Genomic DNA, 14,339 nt, shown 5'->3' with positions numbered 1-14,339 from the left:
ATTGTCGAGAGGAAAATTATCATTGGGAATTTGTCCGGGTTTGGAGGAAGGATAAGGATAAAGTATTATGAAACTCATTTAACTGTGAGTCGAGAGCTACAAAGAAACGCCGAATGCCCCGTCACCTGTTAGAAACCTATGGAAACCTGGACTGATGACTTCCCTGTCTATGTGAAGTAAAATTCGTATCCATCAGGAAAAAGCACGATTTTTGATCGGCTGAAGATATGTACGACGTTTTCGCAGCGAAGACTCTATTTTCTGTGGTATACGAACGGTTGAGTGTCTTTCAAGGATATCAGAAGTAATTTTACGTAAATTAGCTCATGCATGATTTGAGATGCAATGCAATAAGACAAACGAAAGAAATTATCGAATTTATAATTGCACAAGATTACTTGGGAGGTTAGTACCGTGAGCAGCAGAAGTGTAGTGGAGAACAGTTGTCAGTGGAGAGAAGAAAACTTGCAGTTCAAGGATGCAGAGTGAATTTGAAATTAGGAGGATTCTGCAGAGAGAAAGCTGCACAACTTGGACGAAGTTGCGATGTATTACATTACTGAATATTTTGCACATATTTAATAAAATGCTGTTGCTTTTTTAAAGCTGTCGTTAGGGGGGAAAATGGTTATCATTACCCTAAGACTTTCACTGGGAGCATGACTCGGTTCCATAGCTGTTATGGAACTATGGAACTGTGAATGTTATATGTCTAATGAAATCAAAAGCTTGGTTGGGGAGAACAGAATCAAGTAGCGAAAAATGTGCTTTTTGTTTAAGTGGAATGTTTCATTTCATTATATACAAATAGTGTAGTTTTCTCTTCATACCTGAGGACGATAGTAGCAAAAAGTTTCAGTACCTCTCGATTGCGACTTCAGTGGTATCAAGCAAGACTCGTTGCAGGGCGGGGAGGAGGTCTGTTGTGTTTTCTGATGAAAGCTGGTTCCTCCTCCATGTCAGTGATGGTCGTGTTTTGGTTAGGAGGAGGCCAGTTGAGGGTTTGCAACCATCCTGTCTGTGTGCTAGATACACTGCACCTGCACCTGGAGTTGTGGTCCGGGGTACGAGTTCGTATGACAACAGGAGCACTCTCTTGGTTATCTCACGCACCCTGACAGCAAATTTCTACGTCAAGATGGTGATTCTACCTGTTGCACCACCATTCGTGAACAGCATTCCAGGGCGTGTTTTCCAACAGGATAACGCTCGCCCACATACCGCTGTTGTAACCCAACAGGCTCTACGATGTGTTGCCTTGGCCTGCTCGATCATCGAATCTGTCTCCAGTGGAGCACATATCGGACATCATCGGACGAAAACTCTAGCGTCATCCACAACTAACACTAACCGTCCCTGTATTGATCGAACAAGTGCATGGAACTCCATCCCACAAACTGACACCCGGCGCCTTTGCAACACAACGCATGCAAGTCTACATGCTTGCTTTCAACATTCTGGCGGTTGCACCGGTTATTAACGTACCAGCAGCTAACAATTATAATGGCATATCTCTCTCTTACATTAACTTTTGAACTTGCAATGTTAACCACATAAATATGTTACTGAGACAAAAGTATTCCAGAAATTTAATTACTCTACATTAATTACTTGTTGGTGTAGCGTTTTTTCTCTGTCGGTGTATGTGCGATATTGAAGCAAAAATTACTAGCCGATCTGACTAGGTACAACACATTTTAGTTCACAGCTGAGATATAACATCCACATTTTCTTCTGTTCTTAGGAGACAGTAACTTAGTTGGAACTTTTTGGCAGTCTCTGACCTTGTTAAAATATTTGTTATGTATGAGGCGGAACTATGGGCCTCATGGAAAAAGGGTGAACCGGCTGAGTCACGCAATTTGACTCTTAGTCTGATCACGAGATGTGGCTATTAATTGCACGCGTTGATCACGTAGGCTGACGGGAGGATCAATGAACTATACTTGACGGGATGTATCTGGAACATCTTAGGTGATTAGAAAGTTAGTAGACAGGAATACAATCAAATACTTAGCTTTAATTCAGCAGTGTGGTACCGCGCGACCGCTACGGTCGCGGGTTCGAATCCTGACTCTGGCATGGATGTGTGTGACGTCCTTAGGTTACTTAGATTTAAGTAGTTCTAAGTTCTAGGGGACTGATGACCTCAGAAGTTAAGTCCCATAGTGCTCAGAGCCATTTTTTTTTTAATTCAGCATCAGCGGTGAAGGTCGATCTTGACTTTGTACAATAATATTTACAAGTACCGTTATAGACTGAACTGCGAATACTTCTTTACAATTCTGACTGCTTCACACATATAGATCAATTGTCAATGCATAAACTGTATGTGGCGCCTGGCTAGGTCGTAGCTACTGACTTAGCTGAAGGCTATGCTGATTAGTGTCTCTGCAGATGAGATCTCTGAAGCTATAACAAGTGAACCCTTCCTATTAAAGTCGGCTGTAGAACTGGCCAGTGCGCTAGCTTGTCTCGTAAGACCAGCCGAGTGGCGGCGCTCTGTCTGCTAGCGTCGACAGTGGCGACTTGAGGGTCCGATGTGGACTGACGGACCGCAACCGATTTGAACCTACAACCCAGCAAGTGTGGTGCCTTGCGGTGACACCACAATATCCACCACAGACTTTCGAAAGATAATTACTAAATTGAAAATTTGAAATTTGTGGTATGAGCTTATGGGACCAAACTGCTGAGTTCATCGGTCCATAGGCTTACACACTACTTAATCTAACTTAAATTAACTTACGCTATGGACAACACACACACACACCCATGCCCGAGAGAGGACTGGAATCTCCGATTGGGGAGCCGCGCGGAGGAAATTACTAAATGAAACGAAGATTAGGGCTTAAAGTCACTTTAAGATGAATTCGATAGACAAGGGCAAGGAAGGAAATGGGCTGTGCACTGTTGGAGCCCGCCAGATGCGGCCTCCCACTTGAGTGGCGGTGCGGTGGTGGAGTCCCGTGGAGCGCCGTCGCGCTAATGAGACATCATTCAATTAACAGATATTTATTTATGAGAGTTTTACAACCACTCGGTATTCTTTCGGATGGTGCCTGGCAGCGGCTGTGCTGAGCCTGCTTTGCACGAAGGCAGATGGTAGCACGACAGTGCCCGGCGAGGAGTCTACAGGGGCAGTCTCTAGCTTTGACTGGAGTCAGGGCCGCGGCGCCGTCGCAGGGGGTCCAGCGGCTGCTGCCTCGCTACAGCCAGGCGAGTCTGTGGGCGTCTGTTGTGGCCTCAGTGCTCTCGTTGAGAGATTCTGCGCTTAGGCTCAGCTGCAGAAATCTGCATGCCCCTGTTGTCGGTCGTCGACACGAAGATCAGCCCGGGAGGTGGTCCCATGATACTGCCAGTATGGTGGTACCGGTAACTGCGCCCTACTCCCAAAATGAACAACACGCAGAAGGGCAGATCGGTTCTTCATCCATGGAAGATCGGCCTGGCTCTCATCTCCAGTCAGTCATTGTCACTGGCAGGAGTGCAGCTTGCAGTCGAAGTTCACTCCACAGCCAAACGGCTGCAGACGAAGCAGTGACTCTAAGGTGGTAGCGGCTGTAGACACTTTGTTGTATTCACCAGGTTATCCTGCAACTAGCGGAGCTGACCTTCCACCGGTACCACTGATGCAGATGGAGTGACCCATCTCTGAGAGTGAGAGGAAGGAAGGCGAGGGTTTTATAGCCGTCGATGACGAGCTCTCCCGCAGTGGTAACCGAATGTACTGTACTTCCGTTTTCTGAGCCTGTGAGCGCTCTCGGCTGGCCTAATGTTTAACTTCACATCTTCAGAGCGTTCCGTTATGCAATGTTTGTAGCCTGAAAGGAGTTCTTATGTCATCCCTAGGTGAAGTTACTACACTTAGCCCCGTCACAGAAGTGTATTGTGTCCGCTCTGCATTGCTGTCTAATTGCTGCATCGGGTGTTCCTGAAGTTCTCTTTCACACACTACTAGGCAAAAAGCACGCTGTTTGTTTGTACTTCAGTTCTTCTGAATGTCCGCCTGCTTAGCTGGGTGGTAACGTGCCCACCTCCCACTGAAGCGGGCCCGGGTTTGATTCCCGGCCTGGTTGGAGATTTTCTCCACTCGGGGACTGGGTGTTGTATTATCCTCATCACTGGGGCGCAAGTCGCCCAATGTGGTATCGACTAAAATAAGACTTGCACTGGGCCGCCGAACTTCCCCGGATGGGGCCTCCCGGCCAACGATGCCATACGCTCATTTCCATTTTTTCTTCTGAATATTGAAGTTGGTTACGCCACCGTTACGTGATCGCCGAACGTGTTCCACTTAGTGCCGTCCTAGCTGGTTCTAATAAAATTTTATTCCTACACTTTATTGCTATTCTGCTGTGTTATAGCACCTTTCATAAGAGCCATCGCAGCATTCGCCTTAAGTGATTTGGGAAATCACGGAGAAGCCAAGTATGGATTGCTTCACAAGGGTTCAATCACCGCTCCATCTGGATGCGAGTCCATTGCCTTTGCACTGCGCCACGAACATATTTGTTGTGCTTTTGTAAGTGTCTCAAAATCAGCTTGTGACCTGATGTATCCTGCGAAAAATCCTAAGAAGGATCATCAGCTGTAGATCCTCTTTTCTCTTGTTTAGACTCCAACCCGGGGAGGTCCTTACACTATTAAACTAATCGCGTGTTCTTTGATGTAATGGGATGGCGATTTATTATATAAACAGTAACACATGTCTGGTCTAAGGAAAATACTACTCAATGAAAAAATAGAAGCGTAACAGAATTAAATGGACAGTGAACATTTACGCTTTGTTGCAAATACAAGTTTTCTTCATATTCCTAACAAATAAAGCGAATATTAATGGGATGAGTTCCTATGCTTGTAACAGTACTGAATACTGAACGTTGTTAATAAGCCTAATATACGCTGTTGACACGAAAACCCAGAAAAATTAAATTATTGCTGCATGTAGTCGACCAAAGAAAAGCCACGTAGCGGACACTGATGGGAAACATTTCGTAACAGCTTCCCGAAAGCGCCCCACTGTGTAATTAACGTCGCTGATAGGTTTGTAACTGACAATAAGCGATTATCGATTTGTGCCATATGTGGCATACGCTGCGTAGTGGCTTAACGTTTCATGTCGCGGGTCACAGTATATCAGGTAACACGAAATGTGTTTAACCTCAAAAATCTGAATGGAGAATAAATTACTAGAATTACTCACAATGGTATAGCTTCTGCCATTCTCGTATCTTCATTCACTTCTGGCCAGGGATACGTATTAGTAGCCATATTACTTGTAGTGACGCAGAATTCGAACTCTACCACTGTGGATTTTTCCGCACGATGTTTGGGAAATATGCTATATAATATAATTCATACGGATGTTAATGTTTTTTCCCTTATCAAATATAAAACTAGAAAACGTTTGTTTTATGTTTTCTTTTTGCATGAACGACGCAGAGATCGGGCGAGAGCTGACGGCTATTCTTCACGCGGACGGAAATTTCACGTCACCGGATTTATTCTTCACGGAGTCAATGGCCGTCTGTCACAAGACGCCCGAAGCCGTCCCAAATCTCCTGCGACTATTATTACTATTCATTGAAACAAAATGAACAATGTGCGAATGGTGATAAGTTCCTGTGGGACCAGACTGCTGAGGTCATCGGTCCCTAGGCTTACACACTGCTTAATGCAACTTAAACTAACTTACGCTAAGGACAACACATACACCCATGGCCGAAGGAGGACTCGAACCTCCCACAGGGGGAGTCGCACTAACCGTGGCAAGGCGCCTAAGACCGCGTGGCTACCTCGCGCGGCTATGTATAATTGTTTGAATATCTATTTTGTAATGAGTTTATATCCTGGCCGTGCACAAGTTACTGTTTTACATTATTTAAAGTTTATGAAAACGTGGCACTGTGACTTTTGTTTTAATAAACTAAGGTGAAATGACTTTGGAGATAAAAAGCAATAACTGAGTTTCCCTGATTTATGATTCATACACACAGAAATTTATTTTCGTGATGTGTTTTTATGAAAGTTTGATCAAATTAGTCTATATATTGAAAGAGTATTTGTACTGTGAGCAGTACTAAGGGTTACCAGCGGAACGAGATCTTTGGTTCTCAAATAGGTCGACGTCATTTATTTTAACTGAGTAATAAGTGTATTCTAGAATATGGTAATCTACTTTTGGAAGGTGAAGGTAAAACATTTCATTTTAACGTAATTAAAAATAACTACGAAGGCGGAAAGTGGAATACCTTGGAATAACAGTGCAAAATCCAGAGATCCGGTGTATTTAGGTGAGCGCTTTATTAATCACACTCAGTGGCTGAATAAGCAATGCAGCAATCAACACACTGCGATGACTTTAATCCAAAATGTTAACAAGAAGTCATTATACGTTCTCGTCCCTATTCTGTCTGATGAAGACGAACCTATCAACTAACAAATAAGAGTGGTGCACACTTGGCTGTATACGGTCGACGAAAATAAAATTTCAAGGGTATCATCCGTCGTAGCGAAGTATCGATGCTACGTGTCATAAGAAATTACACACTATGCTTACCTACAGATTGGTAAGCGTCGAGGGAGGCAGAAGGCGGGAATGGTGTAGTTGAACGTCTCGTTCACAACGAGATTATTAGTGGCAGAGTATTAGCTCACATTGAACAGATTCTGGGAGGAATATATCGTGCGAGTATTGAAGGGGCCGGCCGGAGTGGTCGAGCGGTTCTAGGCGCTACAGTCCGGAACCACGCGACCGCTACGGTCGCAGGTTCGAATCCTGCCTCGGGCATTGATGTGTGTGATGTCCTTAGGTTAGTTAGGTTTAAGTAGTTCTAAGTTCTAGGCGACTGATGACGTCAGATGTTAAGTCCCATAGTGATCAGAGCCATTTTTCAGTACTGAAGGAGCCATAACAGTATTCACCTGTTGTCATGATTTAGAGAAATTACGGAAAACGTAAACCGGTATGGCCAGATGGGGATTTGAGCCCCGGCATTAAAAGTAACTGTCCAGTTTCCTGAGCCCCTAACGTTCGGAGAATATTTCGACCATTTACTTGGCGTCTACCATGGGAATTAGGATCCGGTGCTTGGGCCAACGCAGTTCGAGAGCAGAACATGATTCATGCTGCGACGAAGCATGATATACCGCGCAGAGTTCGGAGGGATGGTGCGGGTTTAGATGATGGGGGAGGGCACTGCCTGCTTGTGTAGTGCTTACTGAGAAATTTGCGGGTGAAGAAATCACAGCAGGGTCACGGAGATGGCTTACCCATTGTTGGTTAACGTAGCAAAGTCACACTGGTAGTCTATGAGAATGTCCAACTACCACTGACGAACGGTTCAACCGTCAAAGGAAGACAGAAAGACCTTACTACCCGTGCAGAAAACAGACTACATATCAGTTTAAAAAATATGGCTGCTGAAATGGCCGAATTATGAAACGAGCTACCCTGTGGGAAGCAGCAAAAATGAAGCACCTCAAAATAGTGGCGTAACTGTGAGGATGAGACCTGTAACTTAAACAAACTTGTTGATAGTATGACAAATAAAATTGTTATTACCTCTTCCACTCAAGGCTGAGGATGTGAAAACTCCCGCTATGTTAGTAAACGTTGTAATTACTGAAAAGTTCAAATTTTAAGTTGACGGTATTAGGCACATAAAGAAAACGTGCATACATCTGATAATTGTATCACCAAAGGATGAAGGTGACGTTTCTCACAACGGAAATAATTGTTTGAACTCTTAAGCTTTCTCCAGTGTATACACTATTTGAATAGTTTATGGGAAAATTCCCCCACCCCTTATGTTACATTCTCGTAAAGCATTGGAACGAAATAATGATGAATGTATGAAGTTGCGAGCATTCAGACAGAAAATTAAGTTAATTTAATTCTGGAATAGAATAAACTATGACGAACTCATAAAAATAAGGTTTATGTTTTAAACTGGCATAAGGTTCTTAAAACGGTAATTATAAAGTGATTTGTACGGTTTACAGGCTATTAGCCAAGGTTTATGTGAATGGTTTGCCAAGGTACAAGCTGTTGATTGTCAAACAGCACCCTTCACCATAATATTTGGATGGTCTTCTCTTTTGTCCAAACACTGTAAATGATACCAAAACCATGAAACATGCACCAGTGAGATTGGAAACAAGTCGTATGGTCAGCTACACCATTCAGAGAGTTGTTTCAGACAAAGGGGTTGAGGTTGGTACGGTGAACTCCTAAATGCACTATGTGATCAAAAGCATCCGGACACCTGGCTGAAAATTACTTACAAGTTCGTGGTGCCCTCAATCGCTAATGCTGGATTTCAATATGATGTTCGTCCACTCTTAGCCTTGATGACAGCTTCCGCTCTCGCAGGCATTCGTTCAATCAGGTGCTGGAAGGTTTCTAAAGTAATGACAGCCCATTCTTCACGAAGTGCTTCACTGAGGAGAGGTATCGATGTCGGTCGGTGAGGCCTGGCACGAAGTCGGTGTTCCAAAACATCCCAAAGGCGTTCTATAGGATTCAGGCCAGGACTCTGTGCAGGCCAGTCCATTACAGGGATGTTATTGTCGTGTAACCACTTCGCCACAGGCCGTGCATTATGAACAGGTGCTCGATCGTGTTGAAAGATGCGCTCTCCACCCCCGAATTGATCTTCAACACTAGGAAGCAAGAAGGTGCTTAAAACATCAATGTAGGCCTGTGCTGTGATAGTGTCACGCGACACAACAAGGGGTGTAGGCCCCTCCATGAAAAACACGACCACACCAAAACACCACCGCCTCCGAATTTTACTGTTGGCACTACACTCACTGGCAGATGACGTTCACCGGGCATTCGCCATACCCGCACTCTGTCATCTGATCGCCACATTGTGTACTGTGATTCTTCACTCCACTCAAAGTTTTTCCACTGTTCAATCATTCAATGTTTATGCTCCTTACACCAAGCGAGGCGTCGTTTTGCATTTACCGGCGTGATGTGTGTCTTATGAGCAGCCGCTCGATCACGAAATCCAAGTTTTCTCACCTCCCATCTAATTGTCATAGTACATGCAGTGGATACTGATGCAGTTTGTAGATCCTGTGTGATGGTCTGCATAGATGTCTGCCTATTACTCATTACAACCCTCTTCAACTGTCGGCGGTCTCTGTCAGTCAACAGATGAGGTCGACCTGTACGCTTTTGTGCTGTACGTGTCCCTTCACGTTTCCACTTCACTATCACATCTGAAACAGTGGACCTAGGGATGTTTAGGAGTGTGGAAATCTCTCGTACAGGCGTATACACAATTGATACCCAATCACCTGACCACGTTGGAAGTCCGCGGAGCGCCCCATTCTGCACTCTCACGATGTCTAATGACTACTGAGGTCGCTGATATGGAGTACCTGGCAGTAGGTGGCAGCGCAATGCACCTAATATGAAAAACGTACGTTTTTGGGGGTGTCCGGATACTTTCAATCACATAGTGTAAGTTTATGTCTCGGACAGCCTATTTGCCATCGTTCCAATTCCAGGTAACTCTACAACGACGCCAGAAGCTGTCTTTTGGTGTATAGCTGAATTTTTAATACTACTGAAAGTCGAACTATGACCAAAAATTACGTGGACATTCCGACTGATGAAGTATATCCGATGGAACATATGTTGTTTGAAACTGCATACCAGTACCCTAGTTACTAGTTTCCCAATATTCTGATCAGGTCCCAAGCGAGACTTTGGACTCGCATTTGGGAGGACGAGAGTTCAAAACCCTGTTCGTCCATGCAAATTTCATCTAAGTACTTATTAACTTACCAAGTAGAAAATATTCGAGAAGCTATGTTCAGGAATTTAAACAAAACATTATGCAAAGGGTACCAGTAGTGCTACTACAAGGTAAATGTGGTCTATAGCTGCACTTGTTTTTGGACCAAGAAAAAACTACCTGAGAAGTCTCTGGAGCAGGAACGCTTCTCTGAACAGATTTAGCGTTATTAACAACAATAAAACTACAACTCTACGTCATTCCGCTTCTGTTACATACGCGTTCATGTTGTTCAGTGGTAGGTTGCGAACATCTGTGGAATTGGGAAAAGGAGATTATCGCCGTGTCTCGTGGAGAGTTTGAATTATTATGAATGGCGCACTAAGATGGCTCAAATGGAACATTACTACCTGCAAGAGTTAGAAATTCGACTTAGGGTACAGCATTTAGTTTTTCCCTGTCACGTGGTTCATTAAAATGAGTGCGCTATTATGAGTGCGCTAGTAAAAGGAATAAAACTTTGCATTTGAGACTGAACAGCACGTAATTCATATGGTATGATACGGCAAAAGAATAGAGATGTGCTGATGTGGCCCCGTTAGCTGTGCGCTGCGATACACGTGGTCGCCGGAAGCCAGACGGAGCAGAGTGGTGAGGCGGGTGAAGATATCGCGGAAGACCTACGAGGATGTCTCTGGCCATGCAACGTGACCTCTATTAAAGAAGACCTCCAGATTGTAATGACATGTCCCTGAAAGATCTACACCCTGAGCATGAATGATGAGTGTCGTTTTAACAAATCTCAATAAAGACCATTTACAAAATTTTACAGGAGAGATATGTTTTAGTTGTACTCAGTATCGTTGATTAAAAAGAAATTAAAAAATATAATATTGGTCGTCCATGTGGATAGGGATTGAAGAAGAAATGAATGAAGTTTATCACTAACGGCCTTTATTGAGAAAACAAAACTAACAAATTAAAAATTTTTACAAAATTCAACATCTCCATTTTTTCATGAGTGTTTCTTCTTTCTTTTATTCAGTTGTGCGTTATACATACATTTTCTAAACATTTAAATTCAATGGGCTCTTAAGTACGCTGCACACTGAAGATAATACCAGAATTAGAAGTTAACAGTGTAATAGTATATTTATATTTTTCTGGTACCTTAATAAACATATGGACAGAAGTGCCCACAGTATAAAAAAAAAAAACTGTTTCTCACTTTCTCACATCTTAAACCCATTATAAAACTCATTGTCATACTTTAAATGACGACTAAAATTATAGTACATATTTTAATGCAGTGCTTAGATTTAACGCTGTGTGAAATCCAAAACAATACTCAAACACTCTTCTTTTTAACGTAAAGGTTCTTCATAATACTCGATTTTGCCTTCAATATAATTAGAATTTCCTTGTACAGCTTTTGAACAGAGCTTTTTCCTTTCCTCTTACTCATTTTCAGAATAGGACATCAACTCCTTCACGTTATTAGCTTTATTTTTGCTCACGTGATTCATTGATGGAAGTCGAGATGCTTCAAACGTTACTGAAGCACTTCTCTTTGCATATTTCGGCATCTCGAGGTATATCAGTGAAACAAAGTATTTTGAAAAAGGCATTGTGGCTTTGGAGATTGATTTGATATAGTAACTATACCAGTCTTCATTCCACACTTTAACCTCCCCAAACTTTCCTAAAACGTCATAATATTCTGAGGGAAGAGTGACTGTTTCGTGTTTTCTTAGTTCTTTTTCAATAACGCCAAAAGCCCCGTCAGGAGGCAAATAGCTAAGCCCAGGCACTGGGAAACAATGCCGAATTCCTTTAAATACCATTGATCTTTCAATGTTTGTAAAAGCTTTGCCATCATTGTGGAGTTTTTGTTGTGGGAACCACAAGAACCAGAAAATAATCTCTGACTTAGATTTTCTGCGTCTTGGATTATTAGATCTTGCTCTAGAGAATGAAAGACTTGAAAAAATAAGTATGAAATAAATATAATCAGTTTAGACAATTATTTTTATTCTACAAACTTTTTGTTCACGCTGTAAATAAAATCAGACTTACCTGCCACCCCTGAATGTTGAGGCACATAAAGGAGTCTCTCGGCCTTATTCTTCTCTTATATGTAGGAGTAGTTTGAGATTGACAGAGATCTTTGTTTACTTTTATCGTCTTCCTTCCCTCTGCGTATTTTAAGCAAGTTTACTCTCTTGTATCGTAGTAAGAAATTATCATGTTCGGCTTTTGTGTTGTTCATATACAGGCTACCTCTAAAATGAATAAGATCATGTTGTTTCAATATGGTTACAGTCAGCATTCAGATCTTCATTTGATAATGCAGTCGTGCGCTTCTTACTCTTTTGACGTTGACGACTCCTACTTTGTCTTCCACTTTTAACCTTCTGAACTGTTTCAGAATATTCTGAATCTTCTAACATCTAAATAATGATGTTCAAACAACAGCGTTCTACAACAGCTACTAATCGTATAGTAAAACAGTGGATAAGCATGGAAGAGAATTACGCGGGAGAATATGTACTGTTGTCTAACAATCATTTAGCAAACAGTTGGTTTATCTTATAGGGTGTTGTGCGATTGTACGACAATAAACAGATGAGAATGTAGAGGCTATTAAATTTAAGTTTTAAATTGAATGTTTTAAGTTTCAGCCACGTAGTGTGAAAGTAGGATTAGTTGATTTTTGCGGAATCTTGGAAAAAAGGAGATGTCAAGTTTTGTGAAAATTTACATTATTCAGGCGCCTTTTACAACCGCAAATATTCAAATTTTCCGTATTTTTGTTAGCCTTCGAGTGAGCCTCATATTAAAGTACCAGAACTCGTTAAAAACGCATTTTGAAAAAAATGGTGTTTGCCGAGTTTTGTTAAACCGATCCTGTTATTTGTCTTTAGTCAACTGGCGCAGATCGTGACCCTTATCATCTATTTAGTAGTTGGTGTAGGTCTTTACGAGTGCGCAAACATTCTGAAAGAATCAAATAATCCCATTCGACGCACTAGGTCATCAGACTGGCAAATCGTCAGTGTACGATGCTCGAATACCCATGCTGTGACATGCCGTTCACAGCGTTATTGTGTTGTGAAGGCAATGCCACTACTAAAGTGAAAACGTCAGAAACCTGTTTCAAATTCTCACGCCAATGTGTATTGGCGTGCTCGTTGTCTCTCCCTGCCTTGACACTCTAGGGATCATTTCCCGGGTATTACTGTTGCGTGTAGTCATGCCTACTGCTGAAGCCTTCAGATTGTGATCGCGGAAAATGGCTTACCTACAGCAGTGTTCTAGTGTCCTTCTCTCAAGCAGAATGAACTCCGCAGTTTGTCATTGTCGCGTTCTTGCTGTGTCTGTCATCCCACAGTAGTGTCACAGAGCGACCGGTTGTAGCGCCGTCCCCTTGGGGATGTCATCCAGTGGTAAGGCTTCCTCTACCGATAGGGTTGGAGGCGATTCGCTATAACGTCTCGTCCTTCTGGTTTAGAATTACGGTAGTTTCCTTAGATATTTTCGAACAAATGGCGAGATGTTTTCTTACACATTTCCCATTAGTTTCCTCCCTCCATCCTAATCATTTTACGAACAGACGGTCTGACTCGGCAAAAGTTGAAAATAAAAATAATGACAGAAAACTATAAGGAAATTCGAAGATTACAACACCTGATTTCTTCATAACTTGTCTGGAAGAGAGCGACGTGCCTCAGTGTACAATGAAAGAATGTTCAGATTCCAAGCGCTCAGCTACGGTGGTGAGAGAGTGTGAACACGACGAAATGAAGAAAATAGCTCACTGCCTCACACAGAGCACTGACGTCTGTGAGAACTTCTTCAAAAAATGAATATCGCCATCACTAACAATAATACATATAGCTTTCGTTTATCATTTAAGTTTATGTATGGCGTAAACATGGCCACGAGACACCAATCATTGATAAAATTATGGTCTTCGACCCACTAGCACTATGATCAACCCCGAGAACGCAAAATAGTTTTATTTCAACGTGTCGTCAGCTACAATGATAATGAGTTGATAAACACTAACAAATTATTGTCAGCCACACTTTGTAAAAATGCACATTAAATTTTTATAGTATTTTTGTATGTATCTGAACAGCGCTACTTCGTATGCGGACGTTACATATTCGAAGCTACGTGCTTGCTAAAGTAACGACATCGAAAAATGGTACTTACGAAGACTAGAATGTGCAGCGACTCCACGTAAGATCGCTCCGTCTCCAGAATCTCGACAGCGACATGAGTTCTTGTGTCCTGAAAAAGACAAAATAAGAGTGAATGGAGTAGCAAACCAATGAAACACTAACGAATGAAGACTGACATCTTTATAATGGCATAGTCAGCATATGAAACATAGATAACTGCGAAATCTTAAGTGATTTTTTTTATAGTGCAAGCACTGATGATAAAGACTCCTTCCTACTTTTCCACAAGAGCATGAGACGACCGGGCAACCGATTTCATTCCGCATTAGTCCACAACAAAACAAATGCTGTATTAAGCTTGAAACGAATCAATAAGTTACTTGCACAACGTTTAGTT

At 42.4% G+C, this 14,339-nt stretch overlaps 1 protein-coding gene across 1 annotated transcript in view; it reads right to left on the bottom strand.

Moving 5' to 3' along the window:
* Nucleotides 1-14,048, bottom strand: part of LOC126183680 (rho guanine nucleotide exchange factor 17) — a 380,446-nt gene extending 366,398 nt beyond the window's left edge. Inside the window, exon 1 of the mRNA XM_049925856.1 lies at nt 13,974-14,048. The gene's annotated coding sequence lies outside the window, so the exon portion shown is untranslated. The remainder of the gene's footprint in view (nt 1-13,973) is intronic.
* Between the last annotated feature and the right edge of the window lie 291 nt (nt 14,049-14,339).

This window comes from Schistocerca cancellata, chromosome 4, assembly GCF_023864275.1.
Source record: "Schistocerca cancellata isolate TAMUIC-IGC-003103 chromosome 4, iqSchCanc2.1, whole genome shotgun sequence".
NCBI classification, from domain to species: Eukaryota; Metazoa; Arthropoda; class Insecta; order Orthoptera; family Acrididae; genus Schistocerca; species Schistocerca cancellata.
The sequence above is the reverse complement of the archived record's forward strand: the minus strand, read 5'-3'. Positions and strand labels throughout refer to the sequence as shown.